The sequence below is a fragment of the Giraffa tippelskirchi genome, chromosome 1 (assembly GCF_054371585.1).
Source record: "Giraffa tippelskirchi isolate mGirTip1 chromosome 1, T2T-mGirTip1v1.2.pri, whole genome shotgun sequence".
Taxonomy (NCBI): Eukaryota; Metazoa; Chordata; class Mammalia; order Artiodactyla; family Giraffidae; genus Giraffa; species Giraffa tippelskirchi.
The window spans coordinates 173,568,761-173,585,414 of record NC_137275.1 but is presented as its reverse complement, the minus strand read 5'-3'; the positions used below and the strand labels follow the sequence as shown (position 1 = coordinate 173,585,414).

General features: G+C 37.1%; 1 long non-coding RNA gene across 5 annotated transcripts in view; it reads right to left on the bottom strand.

Annotated features, from left to right (window-relative positions):
- Positions 1-451: 451 nt before the first annotated feature.
- LOC145512531 (uncharacterized) overlaps positions 452-16,654 on the bottom strand; it is a 1,082,988-nt gene continuing 1,066,785 nt past the window's right edge. For all 5 annotated transcript variants that reach the window (XR_014058616.1, XR_014058634.1, XR_014058638.1 and 2 more), the window contains one exon: positions 452-859. This is a non-coding gene — a long non-coding RNA (uncharacterized LOC145512531). The remainder of the gene's footprint in view (positions 860-16,654) is intronic.

Sequence of the window (16,654 nt, the reverse complement as noted above, 5' to 3'; positions counted from 1 at the left end):
GACCATCATTTAAGCAAAGACTCTATTTAAATTTTCAGTTGGAAGCCACACTCAGTCGCTTAGCAGTGGTATTTCTGAGTAGCCTCTCACTCTCTGCTGTTATCCAACATTTTTGGTAATAGGATTCCTCCTTGTCATCATAAGAAGGTGTGCTGGGGCATCAATAATCTAGTACAGAACAAACAGGCTTTTCAAAGTAGTTCTTTGTGGGGACTCAAACCACTTCAAATCAGCACAAGATCAACTCTAGGACCTTCTAAAGCAGAAGTTCCCCAACATTGTCAGTTCACAGTGACCCTAGAGTCTCAGTAATTGTTTTTCATGGTGTCACTGGGCCAAAAAACCCCCTGAAACTCAACAGTTGTTTATTAAGTACTTAGGTCCAAGCAACTCAATATACATTTATGTCCTAACAACTTAGTAACCATCTGAAAAAAAGTAATATACAAGATAGCATACTATTTTTTATTTTATTCTTAGGTAACCAAAGTTACTTACTAATAGGTTGAGTGTATCTGTTGTTCACTGGGCTGCTTCTCAAACTTGGACTCAAACTGGACTCTGTCACCTTCATATCTTGGTCCACATATTTACACAGTGCTTATTTTATAACACAGCAACTGCTTGATACTCAGCTACACAGAGATGTGATATGATCAAAGAAATTTAGTGTGATCTACTGTTGAAACTATCAGCTCCCTAGAGCTAGTAGTTTTCATGGTGTCCAAATTTTCTGTGACCAAGTATTGCTATGTTCCCTTAAAAACTAAAAATATCCTTTCAGTTGGTTGCAGCACGATCGGGTCACTTCGGTTAAGAGATGCAGAGCTATGCTTCTAAAGAGTTGTAGTGAAAATACCTGTGAGCAAAAATAATAACACTATTATCAAGATATTGTGCTTAAGAAACCAACCAAATTAAAAGCAAAAGCCAGGTTAAAAATGTTTTTAGAAATCACAACTTGTCTGGATTAGAGAAAGAATGTGGGTGTTATGGACAGCACTGGCTGTGAACTTTGGGAATTGTTTTTGTCTTCAACAAGGGAAAAAAAAACAATTTTTAAAAAATCTTTAATTTTTTAAAAAGTGTTTGTAGGTGGCATGGCTTTCTGAAGGACTAGATGAGGAATGTAGTAAGGAGATATTAGACACTTTGGCATATGAATGCATAATCTAAAGTTTCTAAATAAAGAAGGTGAAGCTCTACTCATGTATGCTCCTTCTCTTTATCTTTTTCTTTATATTTTGTCTCAATATCTTTTGGTATGTATTTAGTTCAAATAATTGTAGTTAATCACAGGTCTAAAATTTTGACCTTCTAAATATGCTCATCATATGGGCCTCACGACAGGGCAACTTACATTTTTGATGCTCTCTAAACATGTGACTCAGCAGCAATTGGCATTAGTGTCAAAGATCAAAACCATGAAAACTGCAGTGCTGAAGTTTAGACATGCAGGGAAGTGTTATGTTGATGATACCTCACCATTTCTATATTTTATTTTGTTCACATTTGCTAAAGAACTTAGGGGCAAGCAAGCAATTGATGAAAACAAGATGCTGGCAGTGATTAAAACCTAAGTAGGCTTTTCATTTTTTAAAAAATTCATAATAACATGTTTTTCAGGAAAGTTTGCTGGTTCACATATGTGTAAGGAAATGGAGCATTGTGATGTGAAAGACTTAATTTTTGTTCTAGCTGAACTTCCAATTAACTTTGTGTTCTTAGGTCAAAGCTATTTTACTTCTCTTCCTTGCATGTATAAATATACCAGACACCTGGTGGCTCAGATGGTAAAGAGTCTGCCTGTAATGCAGGAGATCCAGGTTCCATCCTGGGGTTGTAAAGATCCCCTGGAGAAGGAAATGGCAACCCACTCCAGTATTCTTAGCCTGGGAAATCCCTTGGAAATGGAAGAGCCTGGTGGGCCACAGTCCAGAAGGTCTTAAAGAGTCAGACATGACTGACACTTTCCCTGCATGTATAACGAAGGGGGGTGGGGTGGAGTTAGCTGTCTCTGAGGCCTTTGGGTTCCAACACTGAATACTCAATGAACTTCCTTGCCAAAGTGGATCTCTGACGGCTTTTGAGGAGCATAAACATCATTGACTCAACCAAATAGTTGAATCAAAGAAGACATTACTGTTAAGTTTTAAAAATCATTTTAAACTATAATGTAAATAAATAAACATAAATTTAAACATAAGATGTACCACCTTAATTATTTCTAACTGTACAGTTTAATAATGTTCAGTATATGCACATTGTATAACCTATCTCCAGAACTTTTTTTATCATGCAAACTGAAACCTTATACCCATTAAACAATAATTCTCCCTTCTTCTTTCTGTGTCTATGAATCTGACTACTCTTGACAACTTATTGCAGCCATGAAATTAAAAGACTCTTACTCCTTGGAAGGAAAGTTATGGCCAACCTAGATAGCATATTTAAAAGCAGAGACATTACTTTGCCAACAAAGGTCCGTCTAGTCAAAGCTATGGTTTTTCCAGTGGTCATGTATGGATGTGAGAGTTGGACGGTGAAGAAAGCTGAGCACAGCAGAATTGATGCTTTTGAACTGTGGTGTTGGAAAAGATTCTTGAGAGTCCCTTGGACTGCAAGGAGATCCAACCAGTCCATTCTAAAGGAGATCAATCCTGGGTGTTCATTGGAAGGACTGATGTTGAAGCTGAAACTCCAATACTTTGGCCACCTCATGTGAAGAGTTGACTCATTGGAAAAGACCCTAATGCTGGGAAGGATTGGGGGCAGGAGGAGAAGGGGATGACAGAGAATGAGATGGCTGGATGGCATCACCGACTCGATGGACATGGGTTTGGGTAAACTCTGGGAGTTGGTGATGGACAGGGAGGCCTGGCGTGCTGCGATTCATGGGGTTGCAGAGAGTCAGACACAACTGAGCGACTGAACTGAACTGACAACTTATATAAGCAGAATCATACCTTATTTGTCTTTTTTGTGACTGGCTAATTTCCCTTCATGTAATGTTCTCAAAATTCATCCATGTTGGCACAACTGTAGGATTTCCTTTGTTTTTAAGACTGAATAATATCTCATTATATGTATATACCACACCTTGTTTATCCATTCATCCATAGATGTTTACTGATGGACACTTCTGTTTCTTCTACCTTTTGGCATGAACAAGGGTATAACTATTGCTGAGGTGTTTTTTGTTTTTTGTGTTTTTGGTTGCCTTGTGTTTTCATTGCTGCACACAGGCTTTCTCTAGTTATAGCAAGTGGGGGCTACTCTTCATTGCAGTGCATGGGCTTCTTATTGCTTTGGCTTCTCTTGCTATGGAGCACAGGCCCTAGTTGTAAGGGTTTCAGTCGTTGCAGCACTCAGGCTCAGTAGTTGTGGTGCAAAGGCTGAGTTGTCCCTTCGCCTGTGGAATCTTCCCAGACCGGGGGTTGGAACACATGTCCCCTGCATCGGCAGGCAGATTCCTATCCACTGTACCACCAGGGAAGTCCTACTGCTGAGCTTTAAAAGAGAGAAATGCATATTTATTTTTCCCAAGCCCCAGGGAAATTGCAATGTCAATATTCTTCTGATTTCATCTACAGAATTTCCAGAGGTAAGGGAAGTGGGTCACTGGGGTGCTTAAACTCCATTCTGGAGGACCTAGGGGAGGATTATTTGAAATATCATTTCCAGATGTGTCTTAGGGCTAAAATGTATTTCCTTCTGTTTTATTACCAGTCATTAAAGGAAACAACAGGGAAAGAGAAAAACAAAGTTATGTCTTCCAAAATGTGAAAGGTCTTAGCCATTGGGACAGTTTTATTGTGAACTTGACTCTCCGTAGGTGAGTCTCATTTTTAATTAGTTGCAGATCCAAAATCTTGTGGGAAAAAAAAGTCTCTCAGGGATTTAAAAATTTTAGAATATTATTACATGTCCCACTTCAAAAGTTTTACACAAAGAAACAATAATATCTGCCTGACTTTCTTTAAGCAAAAGGCTCAAAACAAACTTGTCAAGTTTTCTTTTTTTTTTTAATGAAAGTCAATCTTTAAGCCAGATTAAGACTCTGACTTCTAGGTGTTCAATCACTAATTAAATACACAGAGTGTGTATTTTTGACTTAGAAACAGCCAAGTGTTGCCTGACAACTGCAGTCACTTCTGTACTTCCCATATTTGCATTTTATTTGTTTGTTTTTGTACATTCTGCTACCTCAAGCACTTTCTCTTCTAAGCAGGCTATATAAAGCTCATGTGGAGAGCGCCTAGAAAGTCTTTTAATGAAAAAAGGCTTTCAACATCACTGACAATATATGTATTTTTTATCCTATTCACATAGAAGACTTTTGGAGAAATGTCATCATAGAAATCCATTCCAAATTAGCTGTTTACTTTGAAAAAGGAAAAACAAGTTCTACTAAAATAAGAAAATACATCACTCAGAATCTCTAATTTCCATTTTATTGTACTTGTGATAAATATACAAGTATAGAGGTCTCATACATGCATTATGCCAAGTAAGACTCCACATTTAAGACTTTTAAATCAGCTTTGTCCATAGAAATGCAATATGAGCCATATATATAATTTAAACTTATCTAGTAGCCACATTAAAAAAGAAATAGATAAAATTAATTTTAATAGTATATTGCATTAACCCACAATATTAAAAATATCATTTCAAGATATGATCAGTATAAAAATTGTTAATGAGATATTTTATCTTTTTTGGCATTAAATCTTCTAAAATTTTTGTGTCTGTTACACTTACGACACCCTGCAATTTAGACTAGCCATAGTGGGTCATGCCTTCCACACTGGAAAGAAATAGTATAGATAACTATTTGCACTCGAACTGCTTTGCCTTTCATGAAAAATTATATTTATATGCAATTTTATTTATATCATTTGTATTTATATATACATTTCTAAATATTCTAAATTTTAAAAAGCTCAGTGTTCAGACATTGATGTGTATCTATCTATTTATCTTACCAAAAGTTTTTTTACTCCATAAAGCAATTAATCACAGGTTTATTTGAAGAGTGAGAGCTTCAAGTTTATTCCAAATGATTTAATTTACAGACATGTAATTTTCAAACAACATTTTAAAAGCAACACAAACACTATGTAAACCAAGAAACACCTGTATACCGGTACAATAAAGAATCTAATTATAATTCAAACCTCAGTCCTCCTGGGCAATAGAGAAGAGACGAAAAGTGATTCAGGATAGCATAACATCTGGAATACCTATTTACTGTGGTTCTCTCTTCACTGTGAGAGGACAATTGCTTTATCATTATTTAGATATTCAAATGGCACCTGTTCCATTTAGATCAGTGGAGAGATTTTTTCAGTGTCTAAAGTGTGAAGCATCGTATTTTCCCTTTGATTCCAGGGTTAAACACACACACAGAGTAGGTTAAAGTTGAACAACATAAATGTAAATTACATGTTATAATTTTTGGCTCTTTGTAAAGGGAGTGATCAAATGTTAAAACTTGGATCTCGTATATTTTCTATTTCAGCTCCTTTGATTTCACAGATGGAAAAGACCAAGAATTACTGATTGATTTGTAGATGATCACACAGCAATTCAATACCTAGCCTCCAGTCCTCCCATTTTAATAGAGACAGTGTTTCCTCTTCTCTGCCTCGTTCTTCCTATCATCTACTTTTCTCTTAATCCTAGCTGTCTTTGGCTGTGACAGTAAATGCCAAGCCTATTGGATAGTGATCATATCAACCAGGAGGGCTTTAGGCTTGGTGATTTTCTCAAAGTCTCATTAGAGCTCATCATTTATCTAGGCACAACTGGCAAATTTTGATGTCTTCCAAGACATCCCAAACACATTCTGATTTTTCTACTCTTATTTCTACCAGACATGCTTTAGGGACATTAAGTAATCAACAAGCTCAAGCAGGGACTTCCTTAATGACTCAGTGGCTAAGACTCCCTGCTCCCAGTGTAGGGGGCCTGGGTTTGATCCCTGGTCAGGGAACTAGATCCTACATGCTCAACTAGGAGTTTGATTGCCATGTCTGGAGATCCCATGTGCTGCAACTAAGGACCCCACATGCTTCAATGAAAGATCACACACGCCTTGGCTGGGACCTGGCACAGCCAAATAAATAAATGAGTAAATATTTAAAAACAAAAAATAAGCTCAAGCAGTGGGACTTTGTTAGGGATTAAAAAAAAAAAAAAACAGAGGAAAGGAATTCCCAAAAGAGATTAACAAGGAGACATGAAAATGCTGCTTGGTACTGAAGGGACAGAGTCTACTGCCCATAAAACACTGGCAAAGAGTGGAGATAAAATAACCAGGGAAGGTGTGGAAGAGCCAGTTGGTGTATGGTCCTGACTGCTGGATTAGCTACCAAGTTTGTTCTGGAGGAGTTGGATGGAAGGGATCTGATCTGTGTGTGTGTGTACATGTGCATGAATGAATACATGAATGAATAATCTGATCTGTGTTTTAAGTAGAATGGTTGTTAGGTTGAGTTCTAGAAAAATAATTGAGTTAACAGTATAGCAGAAGAATTTGAAACAGGAAGGCCAGATGAGAACAGAAGATTGTTACTGCAAGAAACCACGCAAGAAAGTTTCTGTTATTTTTCCTATTTTACAGTTGGAAATTCAGAGAAGTTAAGTAGCTTGTTGAAGGAGGTATGATTAGTTCATAGCAGTTGTGTCTAAACATTCTTTCAAAATCATGTACTGAATACGTAAAGAAGTTTTGTGTATTCTTTCCCAATATATTTATTTTTACTTATAAATTTACATTATACATTTGATGCATCTAATTTGTTTGTTTTTTGACTGGTTCTTTTAGAAACATTTGTAATGGGTGAGCTTAAAGTTTCTTTTAGAGAAAATTAGTTCATCTGACTTTTAATCAAGTGAGAAAAATAAGGCACAGAGAATAACAATCTAGCTACTCAAGTTAATTGTAGAGCCTGTTAGAGACTGAGGATTAGAACTCAGATCTCCAATGATCAGTGTCTTTCTTTCAGATACACAGGCTACTTTGCTGGTGACTTAATATGTTAATTTCTTGAGTGTTCAGATATCATTTTACTGACTTCTTAATGTGACAGATGGGCTATTGAATTATTTAGTAAATTTTACATGAGTATGATAATTATTTAAGATGTTGATTTTCAACTCTGGTTCCATTAGAATCACTTGGGGGAACTTTTAAAAAATACTAAAGCCCAGGCCCTCAATTGCAGAAGTTCTTTTTAAATCATTGTGGGATGGGTGAACAGACATTTATATTTTTAAAAAGCCACACAGGTGGTTCTAATGTGCAGTCAGGGTCTAGATCTCTGACTAAGACCTATTCTGACTCAGTATCTGTTTTTTTAGAGCAACTAGGAGACACACATGAGTAAATATTAGGCCTGAAATTGTTACAAAGTTATTCTTGAACCATATCATATAGGTAAAAGATAGCTAAGCTACAGAGAATTTGAGAAATATAACTCAAAAGGTTGACTTAATAAATAAATATTTCATCTTTTACTGTGTTGTTGGAGAAGACTCTTGAGAGCCCCTTGGACTGCAAGGATATCTAACCAGTCCTTCCTAAAGGAGATCAGTCCTGAGTATTCATTGGAAGGACTGATGTTGAAGCTGAAACTCCAATACTTTGGCCACTTGATGCAAAGAGCTGACTCATTTGAAAAGACCCTGATGCTGGGAAGGATTGAAGGCAGGAGGAGAAGGGGACGACAGAGGATGAGATGGTTGGATGGCATCACTGACTCAATGGATATGAGTTTGAGTAAACTCTAGGGTTGGTGATGGACAGGGAAGCCTAGTATGCTGCAGTCTATGGGGTCGCAAAGAGTCGGACACGATTGAGCAACTGAACTGAACTGAAATGAATCTTCTACTTTGTAATGGAAGAATACATAGTTTTGAAATGACTATGGAACCTATAAAAATTACATGCTAGGCTTTCAAAGCAATGAAAATATTGGGTTGGCCAAAGAATTTGCCTGCCTATGCAGGAGACATGGGTTTGATACCTGGGTCAGGAAGATCTGCTGGAGAAGGAAATGGCAACCCATTCCAGCATTCTTGCCTAGGAAATCCTATGAACGGAGTTGTCTGGCGGGCTACAGTCTATGAGGTCACAAAAGAGTTGGACATGACTTAGTGACTGAACAACAACAACAACAACAAAAAGTTCATTGCAGTTTTTCTGTAATGTCTTATGGAAAAACCTGAATGAACTTTTTAGCCAGCCCAATTTAAACCACTTAGCAAGAAATTCAAAAAGAACTATGTGGAACCATCGATGAAGACAACCAAAGAAACTTTTCTGATGCACATTAAAGATGAGTCTAATAAAAGGAATATTTCATGTTCCTGGATAGAAATGTTCAATATTTCATAAAACCCTAACTGTCTCCAGTTTATTTTAAGAATGTAATCCCATTAAATGGATTGTAATCCCATTACTTTCTTGGGAGCTGGAAAACTGTCCAAGTTATTTTAAAGTTAATATAGAAAAATAAACAGGTAAGAACATCAAGGCAAATTTAGAAATAGGATTGCAGCTGTTAAAAAAACACTACATAGTTAATTAAAGAAGTAGGTACTGTGCAAGAACAAATAGCTAAATCCACAGAACTAAATATATATAATAAAACAAAACTTATATATATGAATCGAGTGTATTTAAATGGTACCATTTCAAATTAAGGTAGAAAGGAAGTATATTTAAAACCAATGTTTAAGAAATTGTTTGAGAATTTGGGAAAAATTATATCCCTACATCACATATTACACCAAAATAAGTTCCAAACATATTAAAAATTAAACAGAAATAGAGCTATTACACAATTAGAAAAAACAGTAGCGATAATCTGACACTAGTTAGTGTATAGATGTCTCTAAGCACAAGAGAAAGGCAGAAAATAATTCTGACTTCATAAAATATAAAACTTCTGTATATCTAAAATATATCATAAATGCAATTAAGAAACAATACGCAAACTATAGAAAAAACTTTTGCAACCTGATGTCACAGGGTATATGAAAAGCTTTTATTCATGGAGAACAGTCTGAAGGTTCCTTAAAAAACTAAAAACAGTGCCATTCCACTCTTGGGAATATATCCAGAGAAACCCATAATTCAAAACATACATGCACCCCAGTGTTCAATGCAACACTATTTACAATATCTGAGACCGGGAAGCAACCTAAATAATCATCAACAGATGAATGGGTAAAGAAGATATGGCTTTGCTGTTTAGTCACTAAGTCGTGTCCAAATCTTTTGAGAACCTATGGATTTGTAAGCCCTCCAGGCTCCTCTGTCCATGGGATTTCCCAGGCAAGAATACTTCAGTGGTTTTCCATTTCCTTCTTCAAGGGATCCTCCTGACCCTGGGATCGAACCTGTGTCTCCTGTGTTGGCAGGTGGGTTCTTTACCGCTGATCCACCAGGGAAGTCCCGTCAAATCATTATCTGGCTCTAATTCCAAACCCTTCCATTGGAAACAGAAATCAAATCTTTCTTGCCCAGGACTTTGCTAAAATAAAAAGCCTCTGATATACAGAGCCTAGAAAATTTTAATACTTGAGAAGATTCAATCAAAGCAATATTCAAATAAAGCCATCACCATTTTGTGGGCCATGTCTGCTAACTCTAGGTGGGACATTTTACACTCCTTCAGAACTGCACAAGCTTAAAAGCAGCATAATGATAAAATGTAGCATGCAGACAAGTTCAAGGACGTACAAATCCAAGTTTCCTGGGGGAAAGGAACCATTCCTCTGAGATATAAAAGGTGAAATCTGGAGGAATTGGGGAGAAGGATGAGAAAGGCAAGTAAGATGGGGCTGCCTCAGCCCAAAGAAAACTTCTAAAGCCTTTTTCAAAAGCGAGAACATTTCCAATTTCCACACCCTGCTGAATCCTAAAGACAGACAAGATGCTGCCTATATTTATCCAAAGAGAAGAGGCTTATATGACTTGTAGAAGTCTCTTTCCTCGTCAGTGACTCCACCTGTCTCTACCTGGCGAATTTAACCAGGGATGCATGAGCACAATATTTATGACATCAAAATATTAGCAGCCACTCTTGCCAATGTTATTTTTTTAAATAAGGAACAACTGAAGAAAAACAAAAGATAGTTTTAGATTCCTCACTCCCAAGAATATGGGCATATATATATGATATGGTACATATATTGAAGTTAGAAAGGGCACTATTACAATCCCCTGAGACTGAGAGGATTAACTGGTGCAATTCTCACGAAAGGCATTTCAGCAACCCTAATAAAAAATTTAGGATTATTCTTTGATTTAGAAATTCTACCTCTAGAAATTTATGTCAAAGAAACATCAGAGGTGAGTCAAATTTGTGTGTTTTTTTTATAAATAATCATTGTGAAATACACTCACAGGGTTCTCTGTAAGACAGGCCTACATTCCCGAGAAAGGACTTTCTCAGAGCTTTATCCTAGCTGGGAGAAGAGATGTCTTCCCACTCTGTACCTTCTAGACTCCAATCCACCTAAGGTAGGCTAACAAAAAAAAAAAAGAAAGAAAGAAAGAAAGAAAGCCATCCCACCGCAGAAACATTTGGGAAGGTCATGGACCAGACAAAGAGGTTCACTAAAAAACTGAGATTCAGTCATAAGATTATACAACACTTCCCTTCCCTCCCACCTTATCAGGACACCAACTGGGTTCCAAACTAATAACAGTGGATTACAGCTGAAAGAGTTGCAAGACACACGCTCTCCGAGGAGGAATATTTAGGGAAGCCCAAAGTTAAGAGGGGAGGCAAAAACAGGATACAGGAAGAATTTAAAGACTTTAGCATCTACAGGCTACAATCTAAAAGCATAAATTTACCTGAGTTCCTATTACTCGATACAGAATGTCTGGCTTTCAAGAAAATATTTCAAAGTTTACCAAATAGTAAGAAAAAACAGTCTAAATAGGCAAAGCAAAGCTGAGCTTTCCAGGTGGCACTAATGGTAAAGAATCTGCCTGTAGGAAACTCAAGAGTCTCCAAGAGAAGAACCCAGGAGATGTGGGTTCAAGCCCTGGGTTGGGAACATCCTCTGGAGTAGGAAATGGCAACCCATTCCAGTATTCTCGTCTGGAATATTCCATGGGCAGAGGAGCCTGATGGGCTACAGTCCATAGGGCTACAGAGAGTCAGACATGACTGAGCCACTGAACACACATACACACAGAAGCATCAGAACCAAACTTAGTTACGATCTGCTGCTGCTGCTGCTGCTAAGTCGCTTCAGTCGTGCCCGACTCTGTGCGACCCCATAGATGGCAGCCCACCAGGCTCCGCCATCCCTGGGATTCTCCAGGCAAGAACACTGGAGTGGGTTGCCATTTCCTTCTCCAATGTATGAAAGTGAAAAGTGAAAGTTAAGTCGCTCAGTCGTGTCCAACTCTTCGCGACCCCATGGACTGCAGCCCACCAGGCACCTCCGTCCAGGGGATTTTCCAGGCAAGAGTACTGGAGTGGGGTGCCATTGCCTTCTCTAGTTACGATATGGGTGTTAGGATTATCACATAGGGAATTTATATTTGTTAGAATTAATATGTTTAAGGCTCTACTGTAGGAAATAGTAGGCAAAAATGAAAATAAAAATCTGAATAAATTATGGACCTTATTTGATAATAATGTATGAATATTAGTTCATTAATTATAAAAATATGCTATACTAATGTAAGATGTTAATAAGGGAAACTGAGTGTAGGATATTTGAGAACTCTGTATCATCTTCACATTTTTTTCTGTAGTCTAAAACTATTTTAAAATAAAAAGCTTATTTAAAAATATTAATAGAAACTTTCCCTGAGTAGTGGTATTAAGGATAATTAAACATTTTCTCCTTTGTTTTTTTGAGTGTTCTAACTTGTGGATAATACAGCTATAATGAACCTGTGTTGCCTTTAAAGCCAGAAAAAATGTTTTCTAGTGTTAAAAAGTACATATTTTGTTTAAAAGGAAACAATTTTCAGATAATTTCTTGTTTATTTTCTTCCAGTTATATGGTACACTTCTTGAAGGTAAGATTATTGCAGTAATCTTTCTTCCTTTTTGTTTCCTTTCTTTCCAGCAAGCCACCCCATCATTATTTATCATAGTGCTATAAGGGAATGTCTACTCACTCCATTATTCTTGCCTGGAAAATTCCATGGACTGAGGAGCCTGGCAGGAAGTCCATGGGATTGCAAAGAATCAGATATAAGTGAGCAACTAAAACATACTAGTAGTAGGTCAATACAAACTGTTAACTGACACCAACTAGTTATATCAACTTAAATTGTTACAGTGAAGTATGATCAGTTTGGTATTTTTGTTCAGTTTCAATGAGATCAAATTTATGGTCAAAATATACATGAAGAAACAAGTCAGTAAAACACAGAACTCAGGAGGAAGTCCAACATAGTTAATTACTGGATGCCTTAGACCTGGCTTTTGTTTAAGGAGGAGCAGCTTAATTGTATGAAGAATTATATCTATGCCAGTCTCTTTGGTGAAGTCGAGCTATATGGTGAATTATGTTGAAAGTCATAAAGAAAGACCCCAGCTTAAACGACTGTCATGGCAGGAGCTAGCTTTGCCGTCTTTGAAGAAGCCATTCTTACAGTGAGCACTGAAGGGATTATTTGAGTATAAATCAATCTTTCATAGAGAATAATTTTTAGAAACTTCCCTTTGGGGCCAAGTCCTTTTGTCCCAGTCCAGTGTTGAATTCTTTGTCTGCTTTCTGAGGACAGAAAGTTTGTACAAAAAAATGTTGTACAAAACATTTCTGGCTTCCTGTCTGTTACTTGAGCAGGCCAAACCAAACTTCAGTCACATTTGTCTTTATTTTATGAAGATTTAAAGCCAGTGTTGACCTCATGCCCTTCATCAGTGTCTACAAGAAAGATTGTAGCCAACAGCAGGAGGCCCAGACACAGCCAGGCCACCCAAATTCCATCTGCTGCTTACCAATGGTGAGAACACACTTAAGAAGTCCTTCAAGATTTACTTCACACCCAGAAGCATAATGGGAAATGTCTGCAGGTCCAGGGTCTTGCTTTGTGTGTGGATATGTAAAGTAGCATGCTCAGCCTTTCTACCCCAGAAATGACCCTTCTGCAGCATCCCTTGATTTGTAGAAAGAAAATGCAAACAGAGAAAGCTGGACTATAGACACATGTTTATGAAGCTTGGATAATTGCTCACACCTGCTTGGGAGAGAAATTCTTAAATATTCCCTAGATGTTCTAGAGAATTCTAGGTTTGGTTCTACTGCTACCTTTGCACCACTCCAACCCCTGCCCCACCCCCCCTCGCAAACTTGGCATTTGAAAATAATCATCGTCAACAGTTCCAGTATCTGTTTTCTTTTTTGTGAGTGTCTTAGCTAAACTGGAATTCAGTTAGTTGAGATGAAATGCACCACCAACTGATGAAGGAAAGAAACTGGCCAAACATCTCTATCTTGTAATGCTTTATATATTGATAAAATCAGAGAATACAAGGTAATTTGCTATAGTAAACAGTATAAAGCAAATGTCTGTGCTATATTCAAATTACTCCTTACACAAAACCTTTCATTGGCTCTCCAGTTTGTTAACTTACTATAATATTTTTCTCTTTGATTGCCATGCAACTCTTCTTTGAGAAGTATGCCTTACTGTTAATTTTCTCCCCCATTCAGCTTTAGAATTAACTTGCTCAATTAATCTCATTTTCATTTATTTTACAGTGTTGCATGTTTAAATGCTGATTTTATGAACATCTGTTTCAATCACAGTTGCAAACACATTACTTTTATGAGCTATACATATTTTAAAGAGATTTACTGCTGACCTTTGTTGGTGAATTGAATGTTTTTGTTGTCGGTACCATTTCTGTAATTGATGCCATTGTTCCTGCCACCCAGATAGCGATTTCAAATGAGATATATTTGGAGGACTCTTTAGACACTTAAACACATTAAACCAGACAGATATCACTTAACATTGTGTAGCTTGGATAAAAGAAGTGTATTAAATCTTGCAGCATGAAGCATAGGTAAATAACCACTCAATTTTCCTGTACTTTGAAACAGTTTTAAAGTTTTTATATTTGCTAAAAGTGATTTTTTTTTTCTCCCCAGTATTTGTCATTTAATAACACAATTGGGAGAGAAAACTTACAAAACCGCTATGACTATTGATAAATCCATCAATCAAAGTAAGACGAATTGCTTGTTCAGCTTTCCACCCACTTAGAAAAAAATACTGTTTTTCAGAGTCAGGTAGTAGAGCAAAAACCCACCTAAGTGTTCAACCTCAGCCTCTGGGGAAATGTTTTGAATTCTCTCTGTGTGTCAGGGATCTAGTAAAAAGTGAGAGAAATTTTGTCTCTCCCAGCAAGCTGACGAATGTGGCAGGTTGTTCAAAATATCTTCCAATTTAATGACTAGGTAGGCTGAATCTTTCTTTCATTCCAGAGATGGTAATCAGAGTTGAAGTACCTTGGAGGAACGGGGTGGAAAAGCCATCCCCTTAAGATGACAAGTTTATTTTCTAATCCATCTTAGAGAAAACTTGTCTGTATTTGGTGATGAGAATTCCAGTTCTGTGTACCCCAGTTGGTGTCTTCCCAATTCTGGTACCAGAAAAATTGGGTTTATTTTAAAATTGTCTACAACTATGTATCAGACTGTCTGTGTGAATTGAAAGCAAATACCTAAACTCCTCTGATGGACAATATATTTTCTTTTTTTCTGTTTCAGTGCTTCTGTAAACCTTAGTTAATGAGAGAGTCTTTGATTAGCATATGATAAGCTGCTAATTGTCATTTCAAGACCTTAGAGTATGAACTAATGTTATTAAAGTTCAAAATGAAAGTCAAACTGTTAGTCGCTTGGTTGTGTCCAAATCTTTTTGACCCCTGTACTCCTCTGTCCTTGGAGTTCTCCAGGCAAGAATATTGGAGTGGGTAGCCATTCCATTCTCCAGGGGATTTTCCTGACCCATGGATGGAACCTGGGTCTCCTGCATTGCAGGAGGATTCTTCACCATCTGAGCCACTAGGGAAGCCCTTAAAGTCCAAAAGTACATATCAATTATGTAAACTCATCAAATTATATATTTAAATTAAATTTAAATTAATTCTGTTCTTACCAAATACTGTCTTTTAACACTTCACAATCCAAACAAGAGTAAAAATATTTTCATTCTTTCAAGTGTAGGAAACATTTGTAAATCTTGTAAATCACAATTATTATAATATCTGTGTTATGTGCCTTTTATCTATTGCATTATCTGATAAGAGTGCATGGCTTTTGCCTTCTTATGTGACCAAGGTGATTCCCTTTTTCCCACTTTCTCATTATAAAAATAATGAATACTTATTGCGGGAATCTTGGAAGACATAGAAAAGTGAAAGTCACTCACTGTGTCTGTCTCTTCACCACCCCATGGACTATAGCCTGCCAGACTCCTTTGCCTATGGAATTATCCAGGCAAGAATACTGGAGTGGGTTGCCTTTCCCTTCTCCAGAGGATATTCCAATCCAGAAATCAAACCCAGGTTTCCTGCATTGCAGGTGGATTCTTTACCATCTGAGCCTCTAGAAAAGCCCAAGAATACTGGAGTGCATAGCTTATCCCTTCTCCAGGGGATCTTCTTGACCCAGGACTCCAACCTGGGTCTTCTGCATTGTGGGTGGATTCTTTACCAGCTGAGCTATATTACCTGATAAGAATGTGTTGCTTTTGCCTTCTTATTATGTGATCAAGGTGCTCCCCTTTTTGCCACTTCCTCATTATAAAAATAATGAATACTTATTTTAAGAATCTTGGAAGACATAGAAAAGTATCCTAAATAATTCAGAATTACCACATAAATACTTCAAACATTCAAAAATATTACCTATTAAAAATTATTTTATATCGATGTGTCTATTATTTTTCCCTCTTGATCCCATGTTTACCATGTACATAATTTGAACACAGGCCAAGGTCTTTTTGGAGGCTGTCCATGCTGTTTTATTGACTCTTCTTATTTACTGAATTTTTAATAGTCATGATATTATAATGTAATCCATTATTAAAGCAAGTTGAATAACTTTTCCTCCCTCATCCTCAAGAATACTGCTCCCAAAGTAGATAACATCACAAAATTGTCCAACATGAAAAATTTCACATTCTTTCATGAAAAGTTTTCTTTCTTTAGTTAGAAGATGTACTCATTTTGAATTTCACCTCTGGAATTGTGATCTGTCCTGCAGTCAGTGTTGGCAAAGAGCTGTCATGAAATAGTTATATGTACATGCACTAACTTGGTCATGGCTATTTGTATTGTTGTCACTTCAATTACATTTTTAATTGCTGATATTACATATGGGGCTTCCCAGGTGGCTCAGTGGTAAAGAATCCACCTGTCAATGAAGGAGATGTAGGAGACGCACGTTTGATCCCTTGGTTGGGAATATCCTCTGGAGAAGGAATGGCAACACACTCCAGTATTCTTGCCTGGAAAATTCCATGGTCAGAGGAGTTTTGCAGGCTGTAGCCCATAGGTTCACAGAGAGTCAGATATGACTGAATCCCTGAGCACACACATATGTTGAGTTTATACAGTTTAAGATGTGCTCAAGATTATACTCTGTGCAT